This window comes from Pseudophryne corroboree, chromosome 2, assembly GCF_028390025.1.
Source record: "Pseudophryne corroboree isolate aPseCor3 chromosome 2, aPseCor3.hap2, whole genome shotgun sequence".
Classification (NCBI taxonomy): domain Eukaryota; kingdom Metazoa; phylum Chordata; class Amphibia; order Anura; family Myobatrachidae; genus Pseudophryne; species Pseudophryne corroboree.
In genome coordinates this window covers 859,987,234-860,013,438 of record NC_086445.1, presented here as the reverse complement: position 1 = coordinate 860,013,438, position 26,205 = coordinate 859,987,234, and the positions used below count along the sequence as shown (strand labels likewise).

Genomic DNA, 26,205 nt, shown 5'->3' with positions numbered 1-26,205 from the left:
AATGAAAGACTTCAAGCACATCAGTACCTGTCCCAGCAAAGCCTACAATCTAATTTCCCTTCCAGGGACACATTCACAACTCAGGATCAATTGAGAAAAGCAAATGAATAAACAACCACAGAAAAACACTGATATTATATACAAAATGTAACCAATAATATAATCCTAGTCACAACGTAACACAAGGCCAAAGTGCCGTTATCAATTACATGTTAGACCAAGTGACTAATATACACATCAGGCCTCTACACATATGACAAAGGGCAATCATACAAGGTACAAAGTACACATGCACTTTTTGGTGTTGAATCTCATTGTCATGGTTCATTTTATAGATTCAATGACATAAAGGGTCACATATCAGAGCAAAGATGTGTAAACAGAGATCACTTCCAACAAAATGTTTTCGCTCTCAAATTTAGTGAAGGTGTTGTTGGCCTGCACCAAAATTCTAAAACAAAATGGTGACAAAATAACAAGAGGATTATAGAACACACCTCTCTAGTCTTCCTAATCCTTTATCTGTAATTCACAGGATGAAAGACTTCTTAGTGCTCTTCCCCCACCCTGTGGTTCACAGTCTCCGACTGCCTAAGGTTTGTGCTCTTACACAGCTCTCTTATCCAGGACACGCTCTCTCACAACCCCAGTACCCAGGGAGCGCTCTCTCTCTCTCGCAAACCCAGTACCCGGGGAGAGTTCTCTCGCTCACCCCAGTACCCGGGGAGAGTTCTCTCGCTCACCCCAGTACCCGGGGAGAGCTCTCTCTCTCTCGCTCACCCCAGTACCCGGGGAGAGCTTGCTCTCTCTCTCACCCCAGTACCCGGGGAGAGCTTGCTCTCTCTCTCACCCCAGTACCTGGGGAGAGCGGTCTCTCTCTCTCACCCCAGTACCTGGGGAGAGCGGTCTCTCTCTCTCACCCCAGTACCTGGGGAGAGCGGTCTCTCTCTCTCGCTCACCCCAGTACCCAGGGAGCGGTCTCTCTCTCGCAAACCCAGTACCCGGGGAGAGTTCTCTCGCTCGCTCGCCCCAGTACCCGGGGAGAGCTCTCTCTCTCGCCCCAGTACCCGGGGAGAGCTCTCTCTCTCGCCCCAGTACCCGGGGAGAGCTCTCTCTCTCTCGCTCGCCCCAGTACCCGGGGAGAGCTCTCTCTCTCGCTCGCCCCAGTACCCGGGGAGAGCTCTCTCTCTCGCTCGCCCCAGTACCCGGGGAGAGCTCTCTCTCTCGCCCCAGTACCCGGGGAGAGCTCTCTCTCTCTCGCCCCAGTACCCGGGGAGAGCTCTCTCTCTCTCGCCCCAGTACCCGGGGAGAGCTCTCTCTCTCGCCCCAGTACCCGGGGAGAGCTCTCTCTCTCGCCCCAGTACCCGGGGAGAGCTCTCTCTCTCTCGCTCACCCCAGTACCCGGGGAGAGCTCGCTCTCTCACCCCAGTACCCGGGGAGAGCTCGCTCTCTCGCTCACCCCAGTACCCGGGGAGCTCGCTCTCTTGCTCACCCCAGTACACGGGGAGCTCGCTCTCTCGCTCACCCCAGTACCCGGGAGCGTGTTCTGACGAACCCCAGTACCCGGGGTGCTTTCTCTCGCAACCCCAGTACCCGGGGCGCTCTCTCGCACCCACATACCTGGTGCACTCTCTCATGCGCACCCAAGTTCCCAGTACGCTCACTCTCAAGTACCCCAATACCAGGGGCACACTCTGTTGCATCCCAGTACCTGGGACACACTCACTCTCTCGCACCCCAGTACCTGGGGCACTCTCAATCTCACCCTCAGCCACACATCAATCCTACCTCCTTACCATATACACGCCTCTCCCTGTAGACTGTAGTCCCGTCCCTAGCCCTTGATCTTCTGAGTCCTTATGTTTGTCCTGTGATATCCGCCGAGGCTCCGTAGTGTCAGCCGGGCAGAATTCGCAATGTGTCCGCCATTTTGTGCACCCCTGCCTATGCAATTTTTGTCCTCTCCGTTTCCGCCGCTCGTCTTGGGGCCGCTGGCGATGCCTCACTATGGCCCGGGGGTCATGTCTCGAGAGATCCCTGTCCCCGGTTGGGGTGTGCGCGTCTACTCCGGGGATCTAACCGGATCACTCCTCCCTCTCGGACACAGCGGCCGCGCACGGTCCTGGCAGGGCAGTCCGAGCTGGCGTCCGATCGGCTCAGATGGAGAGCCCTGCGGCTCGAGCGGCTGAGACCACTACCTTGTGCCTGTGCCCGTTGCGACGACCGAGCCGGAGAACCGCGAGGATAGTTACAACATGAGGCCGACAAACGAGTGCTACACCCCGGCAAGGACCTGCGGTGCAGCGCTATCGGGCTCGAGTGAAACTCCAGCAGCTTCAGGAGGCGGAGCCTGGCCGCTCACCCTGTCACGTCTCACATCCCCTCCATCCATACATCATCGTATGTCTACTGTGCTCCATGTTACACACAGGGTACACACATCCTCCCCATACATCATATGTCTGCTCCATGTTATTCATATATACACTGTTTGTGCCATACATCATATGTCTGCTCCAAGTTAGTCATATCCATTGTGTGTGCCATACATCCTCTCCATACATCATGTGTCTGCTCCATGTTATTCTTACATACACTGTGTGCCATACTACCTCTCCACACATCATATGTCTGCTCCATGTTACTCTCATATACACTCTGTGTGCCATACATCATATATCTGCTCCATGTTAATTCATATATACACTGTTTGTACCATACATCATATGTCTGCTCCATTATATTACTCTCATATACACTCTGTGTGCCATACATCATATATCTGCTCCATGTTAGTCATATCCATTGTGTGTGCCATACATCCTCTCCATAAATCATGTGTCTGCACCATGTTATTCTTACATACACTGTGTGTGCGATACTACCTCTCCACACATCATATGTCTGCTCCATGTTACTCTCATATACACTCTGTGTGCCATACATCATATATCTGCTCCATGTTAATTCATATATACACTGTTTGTACCATACATCATATATCTTATCTGCTCCATTATATTACTCTCATATACACTCTGTGTGCCATACATCATATATCTGCTCCATGTTAGTCATATCCATTGTGTGTGCCATACATCCTCTCCATAAATCATGTGTCTGCACCATGTTATTCTTACATACACTGTGTGTGCGATACTACCTCTCCACACATCATATGTCTGCTCCATGTTACTCTCATATACACTCTGTGTGCCATACATCATATATCGGCTCCATGTTATTCTTATACAGTTGCAAAAGCAGTATTTCTACAGAGGGGGTTTCCAAATTGCGAGGGGGGGGGGGTAATTTCAAAATGATCGCAGCAGAAAATTTTTTAGCAGTTGGGCAAAACCATGTGCACTGCAGGGGAGGCAGATATAACATGTGCAGAGAGAGTTAGATTTGGGTGTGGTGTGTTCAATCTGCAATCTAATTTGCAGTGTAATAATAAAGCAGCCAGTATTTACCCTGCACAGAAACAAAATAACCCACCCAAATCTAACTCTCTCTGCAAATGTTATATCTTCCCCCCCTGCAGTGTACATGGTTTTGCCCAACTGCTAAAAAATTTCCTGCTGCGATCAACTTGGAATTACCCATACTTGCCTACTCTCCCAGAATGGCCGGGAGGCTCCCGAAAATCGGGTGACCCGCCCGGCCCCACGGAAGAGCAGGCAAGTCTCCCGGTTTTTCAAGTTCCTCCTGCCCGGCCACCCACTTTGAGAGTAAAGTGGGCGGTCCGGACAGTAGATGACGCGATTCTTGTTGAATCGCGTCATCATAGTCACGCCCCCTGCTGTAAAATGCCGGTTATCGCGGCATTACAGAGCGGGGGGCGTGGTTTAAACGTGCACATCTATAACCCCGCTCTCATTCCACCTCCTCCCCTCCTCCTCCCCGCCCCGTTCCGCCTCCTCCCTGCCCCCTCCTCTCGACATTGCCCAGCCCAGCCCCTCCACTGAGCCGTCCTGGCAGCTCTCTCCCGGAGAGAGCTGCCAGAAGGTAGGTAAGTATGGAATTACCCCCGCAGTCCACAATCTCCCACTCTGCAGAACATTGGAGTGCGGGAGTCTGGAGGAGCGGCAGAAGAACCTAGTAATGACCCTGGACATTAATGTACACATTGGTGTTTTTATACACTGGATACTGTATGCAATACAGTATTAATATTTCTCTGACGTCCTAGTGGATGCTGGGGACTCCGTCAGGACCATGGGGAATAGCGGCTCCGCAGGAGACAGGGCACAAAAGTAAAAGCTTTAGGATCAGGTGGTGTGCACTGGCTCCTCCCCCTATGACCCTCCTCCAAGCCTCAGTTAGATTTTTGTGCCCGGCCGAGAAGGGTGCAATCTAGGTGGCTCTCCTAAAGAGCTGCTTAGAGTAAAAGTTTTGTTAGGTTTTTTATTTTCAGTGAGTCCTGCTGGCAACAGGCTCACTGCATCGAGGGACTTAGGGGAGAGAAGTGAACTCACCTGCGTGCAGGATGGGTTGGCTTCTTAGGCTACTGGACACCATTAGCTCCAGAGGGAGTCGGAACACAGGTCTCACCCTGGGGTTCGTCCCGGAGCCGCGCCGCCGACCCCCTTGCAGATGCCGAAAAGTGAAGAGGTCCAGAAACCGGCGGCAGAGGACTTTTCAGTCTTCATAAGGTAGCGCACAGCACTGCAGCTGTGCGCCATTGTTGTCAGCACACTTCATAGCAGCGGTCACTGAGGGTGCAGGGCGCTGGGGGGGGCGCCCTGGGCAGCAATGATAGTACCTTATTCTGGCTAAAAATACATCACATATAGCCCCTGGGGGCTATATGGATGTATTTAACCCCTTCCAGGTCTCAGAAAAACGGGAGAAGAAGCCCGCCGAAAAGGGGGCGGGGCCTATTCTCCTCAGCACACAGCGCCATTTTCCCTCACAGAAATGCTGGTGGGAAGGCTCCCAGGCTCTCCCCTGCACTGCACTACAGAAACAGGGTTAAAACAGAGAGGGGGGGCACTTATTTGGCGATATGACTATATATATTAAAATGCTATAAGGGGAAAAACACTTATATAAAGGTTGTCCCTGTATAATTATAGCGTTTTTGGTGTGTGCTGGCAAACTCTCCCTCTGTCTCCCCAAAGGGCTAGTGGGGTCCTGTCCTCTATCAGAGCATTCCTTGTGTGTGTGCTGTGTGTCGGTACGTGTGTGTCGACATGTATGAGGACGATGTTGGTGAGGAGTCGGAGCAATTGCCTGTAATGGTGATGTCACTCTCTAGGGAGTCGACACCGGAATGGATGGCTTATTTAAGGAATTACGTGATAATGTCAACACGCTGCAAGGTCGGTTGACGACATGAGACGGCCGGCAAACCAATTAGTACCTGTCCAGGCGTCTCAAACACCGTCAGGGGCGTTAAAACGTCCTTTTACCTCAGTCGGTCGACACAGACACGGACACTGACTCCAGTGTCGACGGTGAAGAAACAAACGTATTTTCCGTTAGGGCCACACGTTACTTGTTAAGGGCAATGAAGGAGGTGTTACATATTTCTGATACTACAAGTACCACAAAAAAGGGTATTATGTGGAGTGTGAAAAAACTACCTGTAGTTTTTCCTGAATCAGATAAATTAAATGAAGTGTGTGATGATGCGTGGGTTTCCCCCGATAGAAAATTATTGGCGGTATACCCTTTCCCGCCAGAAGTTAGGGCGCGTTGGGAAACACCCCTTAGGGTGGATAAGGCGCTCACACGCTTATCAAAACAAGTGGCGGTACCGTCTCCAGATAGGGCCGCCCTCAAGGAGCCAGCTGATAGGAGGCTGGAAAATATCCTAAAAAGTATATACACACATACTGGTGTTATACTGCGACCAGCGATCGCCTCAGCCTGGATGTGCAGCGCTGGGGTGGCTTGGTCGGATTCCCTGACTGAAAATATTGATACCCTTGACAGGGACAGTATTTTATTGACTATAGAGCATTTAAAGGATGCATTTCTATATATGCGAGATGCACAGAGGGATATTTGCACTCTGGCATCAAGAGTAAGTGCGATGTCCATATCTGCCAGAAGTTGTTTATGGACACGACAGTGGTCAGGTGATGCAGATTCCAAACGGCACATGGAAGTATTGCCGTATAAAGGAGAAAAAGACAACGTCTTTTCAGCCTCAGTCCTTTCGTCCCCATAAGGGCAAGCGGGCAAAAGGCCAGTCATATCTGCCATGGGATAGAGGAAAGGGAAGAAGACTGCAGCAGGCAGCCCATTCCCAGAAACAGAAGCCCTCCACCGCTTCTGCCAAGTCCTCAGCATGACACTGGGGCCGTACAAGCGGACTCAGGTGCGGTGGGGGGGGGTCGTCTCAAGAGTTTCAGCACGCAGTGGGCTCACTCGCAAGTGGACCCCTGGATCCTACAAGTAGTATCCCAGGGGTACAGATTGGAAATTCGAGACGTCTCCCCCTCGCAGGTTCCTGAAGTCTGCTTTACCAACGTCTCCCTCCGACAGGGAGGCAGTAGTGGAAACAATTCACAAGCTGTATTCCCAGCAGGTGATAATCAAAGTACCCCTCCTACAACAAGGAAAGGGGTATTATTCCACACTATATTGTGGTACTGAAGCCAGACGGCTCGGTGAGACCTATTCTAAATCTGAAATAGTTGAACACTTACATACAAAGGTTCAAATCAAGATGGAGTCACTCAGAGCAGTGATAGCGAACCAGGAAGAAGGGGACTATATGGTGTCCCGGGACATCAGGGATGCTTACCTCCATGTCCCAATTTGCCCTTCTCACCAAGGGTACCTCAGGTTCGTGGTACAGAACTGTCACTATCAGTTTCAGACGCTGCCGGTTGGATTGTCCACGGCACCCCGGGTCCTTACCAAGGTAATGGCCGAAATGATGATTCTTCTTCAAAAAAAAAAAAAAATGGACGATCTCCTGATAGGGGCAAGGTCCAGAGAACAGTTGGAGGTCGGAGTAGCACTATCTCAAGTAGTTCTACGACAGCACGGGTGGATTCTAAATATTCCAAAACCGCAGCTGTTTCCGACGACACGTCTGCTGTTCCTAGGGATGATTCTGGACACAGTCCAGAAAAAGGTGTTTCTCCCGGAGAAGAAAGCCAGGGAGTTATCCGAGCTAGTCAGGAACCTCCTAAAACCAGGAAAAGTGTCAGTGCATCATTGCACAAGGGTCCTGGGAAAAATGGTGGCTTCTTACGAAGCGATTCCATTCGGTAGATTTCACGCAAGAACTTTTCAGTGGGATCTGCTGAAAAAATGGTCCGGATCGCATCTTCAGATGCATCAGCGGATAACCCTGTCTCCAAGGACAAGGGTGTTTCTTCTGCGGTGGCTGCAGAGTGCTCATCTACTAAAGGGCCGCAGACTCGGCATTCAGGACTGGGTCCTGGTGACCACGGATGCCAGCCTGAGAGGCTGGGGAGCAGTCACACAGGGAAAAAATTTCCAGGGAGTGTGATCAAGTCTGGAGACTTCTCTCCACATAAATATACTGGAGCTAAGGGCAATTTACAATGTTCTAAGCTTAGCAAGACCTCTGCTTCAAGGTCAGCCGGTATTGATCCAGTGGGACAACATCACGGCAGTCGCCCACGTAAACAGACAGGGCGGCACAAGAAGCAGGAGGGCAATGGCAGAAACTGCAAGGATTCTTCGCTGGGCGAAAAATCATGTGATAGCACTGTCAGCAGTGTTCATTCCGGGAGTGGACAACTGGGAAGCAGACTTCCTCAGCAGGCACGACCTCCACCCGGGAGAGTGGGGACTTCATCGGGAAGTATTCCACATGATTGTGAACCGTTGGGAAAGACCAAAGGTGGACATGATGGCGTCCCGCCTGAACAAAAAAATGGACAGGTATTGCGCCAGGTCAAGAGACCCTCAAGCAATATCTGTGGACGTTCTGGTAACACCGTGGGTGTACCAGTCGGTGTATGTGTTCCCTCCTCTGCTTCTCATAACCAAGGTACTGAGAATTATAAGACGTAGAGGAGTAAGAACTATACTCGTGGCTCCGGATTGGCCAAGAAGGACGTGGCACCCGGAACTTCAAGAAATGCTCACAGAGGACTCATGGCCTCTGCCGCTAAGAAGGGACTTGCTTCAGCAAGTACCAGGTCTGTTCCAAGACTTACCGCGGCTGCGTTTGACGGCATGGCGGTGGAACGCCAGATCCTAAGGGAAAAAGGCATTCCGGAAGAGGTCATTCCTACCCTGGTCAAAGCCAGGAAGGAGGTGACCGCAAAACATTATCACCACATGTGGCGAAAATATGTTGCGTGGTGTGAGGCCAGGAAGGCCCCACGAAGAAATTTCAACTCGGTCGATTCCTGCATTTCCTGCAAACAGGAGTGTCTATGGGCCTCAAATTGGGGTCCATTAAGGTTCAAATTTCGGCCCTGTAAAATTTTTTCCAGAAAGAATTGGCTTCAGTTCCTGAAGTCCAGAAGTTTGTCAAGGGAGTATTGCATATACAACCCCCCTTTTGTGCCTCCAGTGGCACTGTGGGATCTCAACGTAGTTCTGGGATTCCTCAAATCACATTTTAAACCGCTCAAATCTGTGGATTTGAAATATCTCACATGGAAAGTGACCATGCTGTTGGCCCTGGCCTCGGCCAGGCGAGTGTCAGAATTGGCGGCTTTGTCTCACAAAAGCCATATCTGATTGTCCATTCGGACAGGGCAGAACTGCGGACTCGTCCCCAGTTTCTTCCTAAGGTGGTGTCAGCGTTTCACCTGAACCAGCTTATTGTGGTACCTGCGGCTACTAGGGACTTGGAGGACTCCAAGTTGCTAGATGTTGTCAGGGCCCTGAAAATATAGGTTTCCAGGACGGCTGGAGTCAGGAAAACTGACTCGCTGTTATCCTGTATGCACCCAACAAACTGGGTGCTCTTGCTTCTAAGCAGACGATTGCTCGTTGGATTTGTAGCACATTTCAACTTGCACATTCTGTGGCAGGCCTGCCACAGCCTAAATCTGTCAAGGCCCATTCCACAAGGAAGGTGGGCTCATCCTGGGCGGCTGCCCGAGGGGTCTCGGCATTACAACTCTGCCGAGCAGCTACGTGGTCGGGGGAGAACACGTTTGTAAAATTCTACAAATTTGATACCCTGGCTAAAGAGGACCTGGAGTTCTCTCATTCGGTGCTGCAGAGTCATCCGCACTCTCCCGCCCGTTTGGGAGCTTTGGTATAATCCCCATGGTCCTGACGGAGTCCCCAGCATCCACTAGGACGTCAGAGAAAATAAGATTTTACTTACCGATAAATCTATTTCTCGTAGTCCGTAGTGGATGCTGGGCGCCCATCCCAAGTGCGGATTGTCTGCAATACTTGTACATAGGCCCTCATTCCGAGTTGTTCGCTCGCAAGGCGATTATAGCAGAGTTACACACGCTAAGCCGCCGCCTACTGGGAGTGAATCTAAACATCTTAAATGTGCGACCGATGTATTCGCAATATTGCGATCAAAACCGAGTTAGCAGTTTCTGAGTAACTCCAGACTTACTCTGCCTGTGCGATCAATTCAGTGCTTTTCGGTCCCGGCTGACGTCATAAACACACCCAGCGTTCGCCCAAGCACTCCCACCGTTTCTCCAGACACGCCTGCGTTTTTTCCGGAAACGGTAGCGTTTCCTGCCACACGCCCCTAAAACGCCGTACATCCGCCCAGTAACACCCATTTCCTGTCAATCACAATGCGTTCTCCGGAGCGACGAAAAAGCCGTGAGTAAAATTACTTTCTTCTTAGTAAAGTTACTTGACGCATGCGCAGTGCGAACATTACGCATGCGCACTAAGAGAATTCTCACTGCGATGCGATGAAAAATACCGAGCGAACAACTCGGAATGAGGGCCATAGTTATTGTTACAAAAATCGGGTTATTATTGTTGTGAGCCATCTTTTCAGAGGCTCCGCTGTTATCATGCTGTTAACTGGGTTCAGATCACAGGTTGTACAGTGTGATTGGTGTGGCTGGTAGGAGTCTTACCCGGGATTCAAAATCCTTCCTTATTGTGTACGCTCGTCCGGGCACAGTATCCTAACTGAGGCTTGGAGGAGGGTCATAGGGGGAGGAGCCAGTGCACACCACCTGATCCTAAAGCTTTTACTTTTGTGCCCTGTCTCCTGCGGAGCCGCTATTCCCCATGGTCCTGACGGAGTCCCCAGCATCCACTACGGACTACGAGAAATAGATTTATCGGTAAGTAAAATCTTATTTTAACACTATAGATGGTCTATAGTGTAGGCTGTAGCAAACATATTTAAATAATATTGAAAAGTGGTTGGGAAAAGGTTAAACATACCATAATAAATAAGTACACAAACATAATAAAACTAGTGCTACACTTTCTGAGCACACATTCTCCCAACTCATGGTAAGGCTCCTGTCTCTTCTTCCTGGCAGCTACTCTCTGGTCCAGTGCACTGATTGAGGACTCAGATCCACACACCGCAAACTTGGTACTGTAGAAGATGCTGCTACCACTGGGCATGTGCATCAGATCTGCTATGTCCTTTAAACTGCATGGTGTGGCTGCTGCTCTAGTAATTGTATTATATACCATTGCTATTGTTATAATTTGAGCCACTTGCCAAGAGGAGGGTGGTTTCTGGGCAACCGGAAACCCCCCTGCATTTGCCTATGTTAAACACTATTACCGTATATACTCGAGTATAAGCCGACTTTTTCAGCACTTTTTTTTGTGCTGAAAAAGCCACCTCGGCTTATACTCGAGTCAGTGACAGGCAGAGGCAGAGCAGTGTGAAGGAGGGACACGAAGCGCACAGCGCGCGGCTCTCCTGTGTCCCTCCTGCATCTCCGGCGGCAGCAGCGGCGGTTCTATTACAGGAAGTACCCGTTCGTGACCTCTGATCACGAACCGGCACTTCCTTTAATAGACCTGCCGCGGCCGCCGAAGATGCAGGAGGGACACAGGAGAGGCGCGTGCTGTGCGCTTCGCGTCCCTCCAGAAGACAGCGCGGGATCGACGGAGGGGTAAGTAACAACACTGTGGGGCATACCTGGCACTTGGGGAGGGAGCATATCTGGCAGCATGAGGGGGTATATGTGGCAGCATGAGGGGACGTATCTGGCAGCATGAGGGGACATATCTGGCAGCATGAGGGGACATATCTGGCAGCATGAGGGGACATATCTGGCAGCATGAGGGGACATATCTGGCAGCATGAGGGGGCATATCTGGCAGCATGAGGGGGCATATCTGGCAGCATGAGGGGACATATCTGGCAGCATGAGGGGGCATATCTGGCAGCATGAGGGGGCATATGTGGCATCATGAGGGGGCATATGTGGCAGCATGAGGGGACATATCTGGCAGCATGAGGGGACATATCTGGCAGCATGAGGGGGCATATGTGGCAGCATGAGGGGCATATGTGGCAGCATGAGGGTCATATGTGGCAGCATGAGGGACATATGTGGCAGCATGAGGGCATATCTGGCACATCAGGCACTGTGGGGGCATATCTGGCAGTGTGGGGGCATATCTGGCAGAGTGGGGGCATATCTGGCAGTGTGGGGGCATATCTGGCAGTGTGGGGGCATATCTGTCACTGTGGGGGCATATCTGTCACTGTGGGGGCATATCTGTCACTGTGGGGGCATATCTGGCAGTATGAGGGCATATCTGGCACTGAGGGCTGTGTACGGCTAGAGCTGCATTTCCCACCCTAGGCTTATACTCGAGTCAATAAGTTTTCCCAGGTTTTTGTGGTAGAATTAGGTGCCTCGGCTTATATTCGGGTCGACTTATACTCGAGTATATACGGTATGAGGGGAATTCAATTGTGTGTGAGGCATGGTAAAAAAAATCTTGCGTACCTTGTGCCAAGTTTTGGAATACCGCGGGTATGCACGCTCCTGATACCCACGGTATAAAAAATTGGATTTTAATTACCTACCAGTAAATCCTTTTCTCGTAGTCCGTAGAGGATACTGGGGTTCCATTTAGTACCATGGGGTATAGACAGGTCCACTAGGAGCCATGGGCACTTTAAGAATTTGATAGTGTGGACTGGCTCCTCCCGCCATGCCCCTCCTTCCAGACTCAGTCTAGGAAACTGTGCCCGAGGAGATGGACATACTTTGAGAGAAGGATATAAAGGAAAGTGGTGAGATTCCGAACCAGCACATACAAACCAGAGGAAAGCTATGCTAACCCAACTTTAAGCAGGAACAGCAACAGCTGAACTAACAATACTTAACCAAGTAACAGTGCAGGAAGAACGAAGCACCGGGCGGGCACCCTATATCCTCTACGGACTATGAGAAAAGGATTTACCGTTAGGTAATTAAAATCCTATTTTCTCTTACGTCCTAGAGGATACTGGGGTTCCATTTAGTACCATGGTGATGTGCCAAAGCTCCCAAACCGGGTGGGAGTGTGCTGAGGTTCCTGCAGAACTGATTGACCAAACTGAAGGTTATCAGAGGCCAAAGTATCGAACGTGTAGAACTTAGCAAACGTGTTTGAACCAGACCAAGTAGCCGCTTGGCAGAGCTGTAAAGCCGAGACACCCCGGGCAGCCGCCCATGAAGAACCCACCGACCTAGTAGAGTGGGCCTGTACAGATTTTGGAACCAGCAAACCTGCCGTTGAATATGCATGCTGGATAGTGAGCCTGATCCAGCGTGCAATGGACTACTTTGAAGCAGGGCACCCAATTTTATTGGGATCATAAAGAACAAACAGCGAGTCCCATTTTCTGTGGCAAGCTGTTTGCTTTACATACACCTTCAAAGCCCTCATAACATCCAATAACTTTGAAGTAGCAGAGGTGTCGGTGACAACTGGAACCACAATAGGTTGGTTGATGTGAAACGCAGACACCACTTTAGTAAGAAATTACTGATGAGTTCTGAGTTCAGCTCTGTCCTCATGGAAAATTAAATAGGGGCTTTTGTGAGACAAAGCCCCCAGCTCCGACACACATCATGCTGAAGCCAAGGCCAACAGTGTGACGGTCTTCCACGTAAGATATTTTGCGTCCAGCTCCTGTAACGGTTGCAACCAGTCCGATTGGAGGAACTGTAGCACCAAAGGGAGGTTAGATGTGCAGAAAACCTTTCAAGAATGTATGGACCTCAGGGAGGGAAGCCAATTGTTTTTGACAGAAAATGAACAAGGCCGAAATCTGGACTTTCATGGAGTCCAGACGTAGGCCCACATCCACACCTGCCTGCAGAAAAAAGCAAGAAAACGTCCCAGATGAAATTCCACCACAGAATAATTTCTGCTCTCACACCAAGAGACGTATTTGTTTCAAATACGGTGGTAATGTTTAGACGTTACCCCCTTCCTGGCTTGGATTCTAGTCGGGATAACCTTGTTAGGGATCCCTCTTCTGGCTAGAATCAGCCGTTCAACTTTCATGCCGTCAAATGTAGCCGCGGCAAAGTCCTGATAGAAGAACGGGCCCTGTTGCAGAAGATCCTCACGAAGAGGTAGAGGCCACGGATCTTCGAGGAGCATCCCCAGAAGGTCCGCGTACCAGGACCTTCTTGGTTCTTGGCCAGTCCGGAGCAATGAGTATTCCTTTAACCTTTTCCCTTTTTATTCTTTTTAGAATTCTTGGGATCAGAGGAAGTGGAGGAAACACGTACACCATCTGATAGACCCATGGAGTCGTCAGAGCGTTGTCACAACTGAGGGCCTGAGCTGACGGGAGGCAGCCTCAGTTGTAGGGGCTGAGATGTACCGGAACCTGGGAGGTTGTATCAGACCCCTGGACATGTAAGTAACATGAATAATAACTGCCCGAAGGCGTGACCACGACAACTTGGATAAAAGTCAATGATGTTTATTATGACAACTCCGCAACACAGCAGCAGTAAAAGAAAACGTAAAAGTCAGCAAAGAATAAATACAGTTCCTGGGTACTACAGGATGGCAGGAGCCACAGGGCACTGGTAGTGTGAGATAGTTCTTATAATCTTCTAGATGGAAAGTCCTTACCAGGCCCGACTGTAGCAATGGAGATAACCCAGGATTGTGCCAGCTGGTGTTCCAGGAAAAGCTGGGTTGCTGAAGATAAAACGGCTGCTGTGGATACTGGCTGGAACCAGACTGTTGTTAGCACGGAGTGGATACTGGCTGGAACCAGTTAAATAATAAATTAACTTGGGAGCGATGAAATATGAACTGAAATGTAGAACTTGAGAGCGGAGAAATAATAATACCGGTGGAGAGTGGTAAAGTGTAGAAAGGACACCGGCCCTTTAAGAGAAGCTGTACTCTGCTGGAAGCTGAGCTGGAAGCAGGTAATGTTGTAGCTGGAAACAGATGAATCCACAATGGATTGGAGAGTCAGGCTACACCGCAGGTGGAATGCTGGTGCGGGTCTCTATGGTGGAAGTCTTGAGACAGGAGCTGGAACCTGGAAGACAATCACAGGAGAGAGACAAACAGGAACTAGGTTTGACAACCAAAGCACTGACGCCTTCCTTGCTCAGGCACAGTGTATTTATACCTGCAGCAAGGAAGGGATTGGCTAGGCAATTATGCAGATTATCAATACTGAGAACAGATTGGTGGAAATGATCAGCTGACAGAATCCAAGATGGCTGCGCCCATGCAGACACTTGGAGGGAAGTTTGGTTTGTAATCCATGTGGTAATGAAAACAGTAATGGCGGCCCCGGCCACCGGAGACAGGAGGCGTCAGGCTGACAGATGCACATCCAACCACGCGGACACAGCGGAGGCCGCGGCTGACGTAATCGCCACTCAGACACTCTGCATGCAGAAGTTCAGGGACGGCGGCGGAGGCCGCGGGAGACGCCATGCCAGGTGTAATATGGCGTTTACTGTGACAGCGTCCCAGAGTGACAGGAGAGGATACAGGAATGTACACATCAGGATAACAGATGGGATCCGGTCCTGGAGCGCTGAGCCAGCCTTAGGAGGCATCTGATGGGTAAGAAATGGCGTCCAGATACCCGGATCGTGACAGCACCTCCCCCCCCCTTTAGGAGTGGCCCCAGGACACTTCTTTGGCTTTTGAGGAAACTTGGAATGGAATCTCCGGACCAAGGCAGGAGCATGGACATCAGAAGCATTGGTCCATGAACGTTCCTCAGGACCATAACCCTTCCAGTCAATAAGATATTGTAGTTGACCGTAACGGTGACGTGAGTCCAGGATCTTGGCCACTTCATACTCAACGCCTCGTTGAGTTTGGACTTTCGGAGTTGGAGGAAGTGAGGAATGAAACCGATTCAAGATCAGCGGTTTCAACAGGGAAACATGGAATGTCCTGGGTATTTTTAAGAAGGGAGGCAACTGGAGTCTGTAAGCAACAGGATTGATGACTTGTTCAATCTTGAAAGGACCGATATAGCGAGGTGCAAACTTCATACTGGGAACTCTTAACCTCAAATTCTTCATGGATAACCATACCCGATCACCCACCTTGAGAGCAGGAACTGCTCGACGCTTCTTATCCGCAAACTTCTTGTACCTGAACGATGCCTTGAGTAGAGCTGATCGTACGCTCTTCCAGATATTGGCAAACTGATGCAAGGTGATATCCACTGCGGGAACAGAAGTTGCTGGAAGCGGTTGGAACTCAGGGACTTTAGGGTGGAATCCAAAGTTAGTGAAGAATGGTGTTGAAGCAGATGAAGAATGATACTGGTTGTTATGACAGAACTCGGCCCAGGGAAGTAATTGAACCCAGTCATCTTGAGAGGAGGACACATAGATGCGGAGGAAGGCCTCCAAGTCCTGATTCACCCTCTCGGTTTGACCATTGGTCTGAGGATGGTAAGCCGTGGAAAACTTTAGCTTGACTTGGAGGACTTGACATAAACTTCGCCAGAATTTGGCTGTGAATTGAACTCCTCGATCTGAGATAATTTCTTCAGGAAGACCGTGGAGTCGGAAGATCTCTTGTGTGAATACTTGAGCCAACTTGGAAGCTGACGGAAGACCGGTGAGAGGAATGAAGTGTGCCATCTTGGTGAACCGGTCAACTACCACCCAGATGGTATTGAACTTGTTGCACATGGGTAAATCTGTAATAAAATCCATCGACAAATGGGTCCAAGGTCGACGGGGAACAGATAGTGGAACCAGTTGCCCCGCAGGCGACTGGCGGGATACCTTATGTTGAGCACACTTTGGGCAAGATGCAATAAACTCCAAGACGTCCTTTTTCAGAGTTGGCCACCAATAGGACCTAGAGATAAACTCCAGGGTTTTTTGGATACCTGTATGTCCGGCAAAACGGGAAGCATGGGCCCAATGCATGAGCTTCTTCCTTAGCATCGGTTTCACAAAACTTTTCCCTGATGGGGGCGTAGAGTCCATCCCTACCGTGGAGAATGCCAACGGATTTATAATAGGATGCTTGTCTGAAGACTCTGACTCATTTTCTTGCTCCCATGAGCGGGAAAGGGCATCGGCCTTGCGATTCTGAGAGCCCGGACAGAACTGGAGTTTAAAGTCGAACCTGGAAAAGAAAAGTGCCCATCTGGCCTGACGAGGGTTGAGACATTGTGCGCCTTTCAGATATAAAAGGTTCTTGTGGTCTGTAAGTATGGTGATTGAATGAGAAGCTCCCTCCAACAGATACCTCCACTCTTCTAGAGCGAGCTTGATGGCTAGCAACTCCTGGTCGCCAATGGCATAGTTGCGCTCAGCTGGGGAGAACTTCCGGGAGAAGAAACTGCAAGGGTGTAAATGGCCATCTTTAGCCCTCTGAGATAACACCGCTCCTACTCCAACGGAGGAGGCATCCACCTCTAAGATGAAAGGAGAGTCGATGTCAGGCTGTTTCAGAACAGGCGCAGAGATGAACCTTTGTTTTAAAAGATTAAATGCTTGCATGGCTTCTTCAGACCACTTGGACGGGTTAGCACCCTTCTTAGTGAAAGCAGTAATAGGCGCCACAATGGTGGAAAAGTCTCGTATAAACTTTCGGTAATAGTTGGCGAACCCTAAGAACCTCTGGACCCCTTTGAGGGTTAAGGGTACCGGCCAATTTTGGATTGCTTGTAGTTTCTCAGGATCCATCTCTAGTCCGGAACCGGACACAATGTACCCTAGAAACGGAATGGACTTGACTTCAAAGACGCATTTTTCTTATTTGCAATAGAGATGATTGACACGGAGACGGGACAGAACCTCTTTAACCCAAAAACGATGTTCCTCTAAATCGTTGGCAAAAATGAGGATATCGTCTAGATAGACCACGACATGACGGTATAGAATGTCTCTGAAGATCTCATTGACAAAATGCTGGAAGACAGCTGGAGCATTGCTCAATCCGAAGGGCATGACGAGGTACTCATAATGTCCGTCACGGGTGTTAAAGGCGGTCTTCCACTCGTCACCCTCACGGATCCGGATGAGATTGTATGCACCTCTCAAGTCCAGCTTTGTAAAGATGGTAGCTCCGCTAACTCTGTCAAAGAGCTCAGTAATCAGGGGTAAAGGATAACGGTTCTTGATGGTAATGTCGTTCAAACCTCTGTAGTCGATGCACGGCCGCAGACCACCATCTTTCTTTTTTACAAAAAAGAAGCCTGCGCCGGCTGGAGAAGAAGAAGGTCGAATGAACCCCTTTGCTAGGTTCTCTTTAATATATTCCTCCATAGAATGCGTCTCAGGCAGAGACAACGGATAAGTTCGGCCTCGAGGTGGAACCTTCCCTGGAACGAGATCAATCGGGCAGTCCCATTCTCTATGAGGAGGAAGGATATCAGCAGAAGCTTTACTGAACACATCCGTGAAATCTTGATATGGAGGAGGTGGAACATCAGACGACCTGGGGGAGGAAGAACAGACAGGCAATACTTTAAACAAACATGTCTCAGCACAGGAGGAACCCCATGCCAGGATTTGCGTAGTCGTCCAATCAATTGTAGGATTGTGAAGACGGAGCCATGGAAGGCCCAGGACCACAGGATGTGTGGCTCTTGGAATCACTAAAAAAGAAATAAGTTCGGAATGAAGAACTCCCACTCTCAGACGAACTGGTAGAGTCCTTAAAGAAATAACTGCATCAAAAATTTTGCTGCCATCCACGGCAGTTAAAGAAATGGACGAAGGAAGTCTCTCGGTGGGTAGGGACCACCGTTTAACATAGGCTTCGGTAATAAAGTTCCCAGCTGCTCCGGAATCAAGGAGGGCAATGACGTTCCGATAACGTTGAGCAACTTGAAGCGAGACTGGGAGATTACAATCTTGAGGAGATGGAGAGGAGATCATTACTCCTAGCCGGCCCTCTCCTTGGCGAGCTAGGATTTGGAGTTTCCCGGACGTTTGGGACAGGCATTAATGGTGTGAGACGGAGCTGCACAATAGAGACAGAGAGACTCGGAGAGACGTCTTCGGCGCTCAGCAGGAGTTAAACGGGAACGGCCAAGTTGCATGGGCTCATCTTTAGATGGTGACAGTTGACGAGGAGGAGGAGCAGAAGATTTTGGAGCAGATGATCTTCCACGCTCAGTTGCTCTCTCTCTGAAACGTAAATCAACTTTCGTGCAGAGTGAGATTAGCTCATCTAACTTAGAAGGTAAGTCTCTGGTAGCTAACTCATCTTTAATACGCTCAGATAAGCCATGCCAGAATGCAGCATACAGGGCCTCGTCGTTCCATGCCAGTTCGGATGCCAGGATCTGGAACTGTATCAGATATTGTCCTACAGTACGTGACCCCTGGCGTAAACGGAGAATCTCGGATGAAGCTGAGGTTACCCGGCCTGGCTCGTCGAAGATGCGCCTGAATGTTGACACGAAGGCAGTGTAGGAAGATAGCAGGGTGTCGGACCTCTCCCATAACGGTGATGCCCAATCAAGGGCTGAGCCACTGAGAAGAGAAATAATGTAGGCAATTTTTGTACGGTCACTGGGAAAATTGCCAGGTTGTAGCTCAAACTGAATCTCACACTGGTTGAGAAATCCCCTGCAGAATCTTGGAGATCCGTCAAATTTTGCTGGCGTTGGAAGATGAAGACGTGGAGCAGAAATGGGTAAGGTGGGTGGGGTTATAGCTGGAGTCACTGTGGTTGACGCACCAGACGCGCCTGATCCACGGAGAGTTGTCTGAATCCCATCCAGCCGAGTAGAGAGATCCTGGAGACAGCGGATGATGTGGCCCTGTGCAGCCTCCTGATGTTCTAGTCGGGCTGCCAGTTCTTGCATCGGCCTGGCCGCTTGATCCTGGTCTCCGGCTGGATTCATTAGGTCAGTGCTTACTGTCACAACTGAGGGCCTGAGCTGACGGGAGGCAGCCTCAGTTGTAGGGGCTGAGATGTACCGGAACCTGGGAGGTTGTATCAGACCCCTGGACATGTAAGTAACATGAATAATAACTGCCCGAAGGCGTGACCACGACAACTTGGATAAAAGTCAATGATGTTTATTATGACAACTCCGCAACACAGCAGCAGTAAAAGAAAACGTAAAAGTCAGCAAAGAATAAATACAGTTCCTGGGTACTACAGGATGGCAGGAGCCACAGGGCACTGGTAGTGTGAGATAGTTCTTATAATCTTCTAGATGGAAAGTCCTTACCAGGCCCGACTGTAGCAATGGAGATAACCCAGGATTGTGCCAGCTGGTGTTCCAGGAAAAGCTGGGTTGCTGAAGATAAAACGGCTGCTGTGGATACTGGCTGGAACCAGACTGTTGTTAGCACGGAGTGGATACTGGCTGGAACCAGTTAAATAATAAATGAATTTGGGAGCGATGAAATATGAACTGAAATGTAGAACTTGAGAGCGGAGAAATAATAATACCGGTGGAGAGTGGTAAAGTGTAGAAAGGACACCGGCCCTTTAAGAGAAGCTGTACTCTGCTGGAAGCTGAGCTGGAAGCAGGTAATGTTGTAGCTGGAAACAGATTAATCCACAATGGATTGGAGAGTCAGGCTACACCGCAGGTGGAATGCTGGTGCGGGTCTCTATGGTGGAAGTCTTGAGACAGGAGCTGGAACCTGGAAGACAATCACAGGAGAGAGACAAACAGGAACTAGGTTTGACAACCAAAGCACTGACGCCTTCCTTGCTCAGGCACAGTGTATTTATACCTGCAGCAAGTAAGGGATTGGCTAGGCAATTATGCAGATTATCAATACTGAGAACAGATTGGTGGAAATGATCAGCTGACAGAATCCAAGATGGCTGCGCCCATGCAGACACTTGGAGGGAAGTTTGGTTTGTAATCCATGTGGTAATGAAAACAGTAATGGCGGCGCCGGCCACCGGAGACAGGAGGCGCCAGGCTGACAGATGCACATCCAACCACGCGGACACAGCGGAGGCCGCGGCTGACGTAATCGCCACTCAGACACTCTGCATGCAGAAGTTCAGGGACGGCGGCGGAGGCCGCGGGAGACGCCATGCCAGGTGTAATATGGCGTTTACTGTGACAGCGTCCCAGAGTGACAGGAGAGGATACAGGAATGTACACATCAGGATAACAGATGGGATCCGGTCCTGGAGCGCTGAGCCAGCCTTAGGAGGCATCTGATGGGTAAGAAATGGCGTCCAGATACCCGGATCGTGACAAGCGTCTACCGCCACTGCCTGTGGGTCTCTCGACCTGGAACAATACCGCTTGAGCTTCTTGTTGAGACGAGACGCCATCATGTCGATCTGTGGATATCCCCATCGACTTGTCAAGCACCTGAACACTTCCGGGTGAAGGCCCCACTCCCCTGGGTGCAAGTCATGTCTGCTGAGGAAGTCTGCTTCCCAGTTGTCTACTCCTGGAATGAAGACCGCTGACAAACCCACAGCGTTTTTTCTGCCCAGAGGAGAATTCTTGACACCTCTGACATTGCTGCTCTGCTTTTCGTTCCGCCCTGTCAGTTTATGTACGTCACTGCCGTCACATTGTCCAACTGGACCTTAATGGCCTGATCTTGAAGACGATAGGAGGCCTGCAGAAGGGCGTTGTATATGGCGCTGAGTTCCAGAATGTTGATTGGAAGGATGACTTCCTGACTTGACCTTCTTCTTTGAAACTGCACCCCCTGGGTGACTGCTCCCCAACCTCTGAAGCTTGCATATGTGGTTAATAGAATTCAGTTCTGAATTTCGAACCTCCGACCCTCGACGAGGTGAGAAGTATGTAGCCAACACAGAAGGGAGATCCTGGCTTTTGGCTACAGACGGATTCTCCGGTGCATGTGAAGACGCGATCCAGACCATTTGTCCAACAGATCGAGCTGGAAAGGTCTTGCGTGAAATCTTCCGTATTGAAGCGCTTCGTAAGAGGCCACCATTTTCCCCAGAAGGTGAATGCATAGATGCACCGATATCCGGGTTGGCTTCAGGACATCCCGAACCATCGACTGGATTGCCAATGCCTTTTCCAACGGGAGGAACACCTTCTGCGACTCCGTGTCCAGTATCATTCCCAGGAATGGAAGCCTCCGTGTTGGCTCTAGGTGAGATTTCGAAAGTTCAGAATCCACCCGTGATCCAGGAGGTTTGGTTGAGAGACCAATGTGGTCCAGCAACTGTTCCCTGGACAGTGCCTTTATCAGAAGATCGTCCAGGTACGGAATTATATTCACTCCCTGTTTGTGGAGTAGAAACATCATATCTGCCATCATGTTGGTGAACACTCTCGGTGCCGTGGAGAGACCAAATGGCTGGGCCTGGAACTGGTAGTGACAGTCCTTTAGTGCAAACCATAGATAAGCCTGATGAGGCGGCCAGCTCGGAATGTGAAGGTACGCATCCTTGATATCCAGAGACACTAGGAATTCCTCTTCCTCCAGACCTGAGATCACCGCTCTCAGAGACTCCATCTTGAACTTGAACACTCCTAAGAACGGGTTCAACGACTTGAGGTTCAGAATCGGATGTACTGTACCGTCCGGTTTCTGTACTACAAACAAGTTGGAATAGTACCCCTTGTTTTGCAGATGAGGTGGAACTAGAACAATGACTTGAGTCTGTATCAGTTTTTGGATGGCATGCTGTAAAGTTATACTTGCCTCTTGTGAAACTGGTAAGCCTTATTTGAAGAATCTGTGAGGTGGGAGCTCTTGGAACTCCAGTCTGTAGCCCTGGAAAAGAAGATCTATGACCCAGGGATCCCGGCACGAACTTGACCAGATGTGACTGAAGAATTTTAGTCGGGCTCCCACCTGACAGCTTTCTAGGCATCGCGGTCCACCTTCATGCTGAAAGCTTTGAGGAAGCAGAGCCTGAGCTCTGTTCCTGAGAACCTGCAGTTGCTGGTATGCGTGGTTTACCTCTTGCACCTCTGGAGGCCGTAGAAGCACCTCTGGATTTGCCCTTAAACTTGGCCGTCCAAAAGGACTGTAAATTTGAAGCTGAATAAGCTTTCCTGGCTGGGGGTGCTGTGGAAGGAAGATACGTAGACTTACCCACAGTAGCTTTGGAGATCCATTTGTCTAGTTCATCTCCAAACAAGGCCTCTCCTGTGAATGGTAGTCCTTCTACGCCTTTCCTGGAGTCCGCATCAGCAGTCCACTGGCGTAGCCACAAGCCCCTGCGTGCTGACATTGCCATAGCGGTGGTGCATGCATTAAGCAAGCCTATCTCTTTTATGGCTTCCACCATAAAGTCCTGTATATGCTGCAGGAGTAAAACAACATCCCCCCTAGACAAGGAATCTAACCCCTCAATTAGGTTACCTGACCATTTAGCAATGGCTTTTGTGATCCACGCACATGCAATAGTGGGTCTCTAGGCCACCCCAGCAGCTGTGTACAATGATTTGAGTGTAGTCTCAATTTTACTATCAGCTGTGTCTTTTAGGGAGACTGCACCAGGGACAGGCAATACAATTTTTCGTGACAGCCTAGAGACTATCGGTGGATTTTCCTATATTTTCCTATACTCCAGAGGAAAAGGAAAAGATGAGAGCAACCTTTTAGGGATTTTACATTTCTTATCAGGATTAACCCACGGTTCTTCAAACAGGGTATATAATTCCTTTGACACAGGAAAAGTGACTGAGGACTTTTTTTTTACATTAAAATAAGATTCCTCACACTCCTCTGACACCCTATCAGGAATTTGCAGAACATCTCTGATAGTCTGATTTGCAGTGAGGTTACTTTCGGTCAACCGCTGACCACAAAGTTCTCACCATTGGTTACAATGGAGCGCATAGGCGCTACATTGTATCACTGCCGTGTGCTGCCTGACAGACACTACAGGAACACACAGCCAATCAGGAGGGTGCCACGACGTGGCGCTTCTTGATTGGCTGAAGGAACCCTCTTAGACAGGAGTCAAGGGGGGGGGGGTCCTGGCAGTCGGGGAAAGGGGTTCCATGTGAAAACATGGGGCCCCTTTCAGTGCGTGGTCGGGTTTGCGTTTTATTTTTTGGACAAGTACGTGGATTATACAGAGAACAGAAGAGGACCGATCTACACTGGATTATGTGAGTATAATTTTTTCCACAGGTACCCCATGGATTCTACATGGAGAAGAGGACCGACCCTCGTGTGAACATAGGTAAGTATGTATGTTTGGAGGTGTGCATGTATGTAATAAACTTATACTTTCAAGGTGTGTGTCTCCTGTCTTTATTGGGGTATTTTTTTAGTAGTAGTACTACAGGTGCCAGCAGGCCCGGTTTTCCACCGCATGCTGGTACTTGTGGTTCTCAAAGTACCAGCTTGCGGGGGAGGCTTGCTGGGACTTGTAGTACTGCTACTAAAAACAATATTCACATTTTTTCAAAAAGGCTATCAGCCCCCCATCCGCCGCCCTTGGATGGGGGGGACAGCCTCGGGCTTCACCCCTGGCCCTTGGGTGGCTGGAGGGGGGGACCCCTTGATTGAAGGGGTCCCCACTCCTCCAGGGTACCCCGGCCAGGGGTGACTAGTTGGGGTTTAATGGCACGGCCGCAGGGACCGATATCAAAGTGTCCCCCGGCTGTGGCATTATCTCCCCAGCTAGTGGAGCCCGGTGCTGGTTTCAGAAATACGGGGGACCCCTACGCTTTTTGTCCCCCGTATTTTTGGAACCAGGACCAGGCGCAGAGCCCGGTGCTGGTTGATTAAATATGGGGGAACCCCTGTCATTTTTTCCCTCATATTTTTTCAAAGAGGATCGGCTCAAAGAGCCCGAGGCTGGTTATGATTAGGAGGGGGGACCCCACGCAATTTTTTCCAGGATTGTAAAGACTTTAATGAACTTTTTAAGGTACACAATGAAGCCCTGCACGGATCACAGATTCGGCCGGGTTTCCTTGTGTTTTTTCAGGCAGTGTTTTACTCATCACTCCCGTAAAACACTGCCTGATATTACGAATCACATCGACATCGGAAAAAACGATTGTGCAAAACTCGGCAGCTTAGTGAATGACCGTGTCAGGATTCAAAAAGTTGCAGTAAAATGCACCCGATACCATTCGAGTTCAAACACCCTTCAAAACGGACAAAACACGAATATTAGTAAATAAACCCCTGAGTCTCTATTCATAAACTCATCCACAGTCTGTCTTAAGTATTGTCTCATTCTCATTGTGGGATAATATCGCAGAAATATTGGAGATCATTCCTTTAACGGAATTAACCCACTCCGGTTCAGCCCCGCTATTCTGGGAAGGTGCACTGCCCTGAGTACCCAGGGGGGTGAAGAGGAACACTCCGCTGTACAAGAAACACACTCTTTGCCTGACATAATGTAAATGTGACAGCACACACACACACAGGAAAAGGTTAATCACAATTAACGGACAAAGAGCCCTTCAGGGAGACACAGATTTATTTGGAGCCAGCCCCCACCGTGCCCTTATCGCTAATGCCAAGCTTAGCAGGGCCGAATACTAAGTACCTTGATAGGGGACTTAGTACACTAATAATCGCTCCCCCCCTTGCTATGACGCTCTGGTACCGCTGAGGTAAACTGGAGTCACTGCGGATGAGCTGCGCGCTCCTACAAGTCAGCGTCTGTGTCCACTGCAGAGGGAAAATGGCGCTGGTGAGCTGCTGGATACGCTCATAGTGAAGGCCCCGCCCCCTCAATGGCGCGTCATCTTCCCGCATTTTTATACTGGCTGAGGTAATCTGGTGCTTAAAATGGAAAGAAAACCGTTTTTAGGCTGTTTTTGCCAGTGTGGGTACTGTGTACAGTGTACTGAGATGCAGCTGTGTACTGTATCTGGAGACGCATTCCGCCCCGGTTAGAAGCGGTGCGTCTCCATACCCTCATGCCGCCATAATGGCCGGCGCCCCGCTAACCGGGATGCCCGTTTAGTGCTCACCACTCTTCATTCTTCTGGCTCTGTTAGGGGTGGCGGCGTGCTGCGGGAATGTACGCTCGCCGTGGTGGGGCTTGCGAATAGTTCCCTCAGGAGCTCAGTGTCCTGTTAGCAGGGAACAGGATCATTAACACTTCAAGAGGTTGGGCCGTTTAAAAGTCCCCCCCCCCCCCCCCCAAGTCCCACGAAGCAGGCAGGCTGGTGCCATCCAGCCATGCCTGAAAATAACAAATATGAAATAAATAACATATGAAATAAATGCAGAAAACTCTTCAGGAGCCTTCATAAGCGTGACCGACTCCTCCGGGCACATTTTCTAAACTGAGTCTGGTAGGAGGGGCATAGAGGGAGGAGCCAGCCCACACTATAAAATTCTTAAAGTGCCCATGGCTCCTAGTGGACCCGTCTATACCCCATGGTATTAAATGGAACCCCAGTATCCTCTAGGATGTAAAAGAAAAAACTATTTGTGGCGTTGTCAGTGCTGAAAACCCTGCTATGAAAACCTTCTGGTATCTTCGGCTTCCTGTGGTCTCCCATCATCTTTCCCTGGGAGGGAGTCTCAAGGGCTGCTGGGAGATGTAGTTCTCCCAGCGGCCAGCTCTGGGGGAGAAGGGGGTGACACTGCACTGGGGGGGTTACACACACCGGGGTTCACACACACCTCACTCACCGCTGCTGCAGAGGATCGGATCCTGATACTGGAGAAGACACCAGTTCGGAAGGCGAGTAATTACAGACTAATTAAGCTAACTAGAAACTTCCAATTGCTTAATTAGACCTCAAGGCCTGCCAGAGCAAGCCCTGGTGATTTTTCCTAAAATTAGCGATTTTAGAAAAAATCAGACTTGCTCAGGAGGTGCAAAAAAAAAAAGACACTGTAATTTCTATAGAAATCACCACGTCCCATTTTTTGTCCTTCAGTTGAATAGCAAAACCTTGCAGCTGCTGGTAAAAAAATA

The 26,205-nt window shown here is 49.8% G+C and overlaps 1 protein-coding gene across 14 annotated transcripts in view; it reads right to left on the bottom strand.

Annotated features, from left to right (window-relative positions):
* NCOR1 (nuclear receptor corepressor 1) overlaps positions 1–2,318 on the bottom strand; it is a 426,430-nt gene extending 424,112 nt beyond the window's left edge. For 10 of the 14 annotated variants that reach the window (XM_063955846.1, XM_063955845.1, XM_063955858.1 and 7 more), the window contains exon 1: positions 1,797–2,318. The gene's annotated coding sequence lies outside the window, so the exon portion shown is untranslated. The remainder of the gene's footprint in view (positions 1–1,796) is intronic. The other 4 variants (XM_063955851.1, XM_063955855.1, XM_063955856.1 and 1 more) reach the window with 1 other exon arrangement.
* Between the last annotated feature and the right edge of the window lie 23,887 nt (positions 2,319–26,205).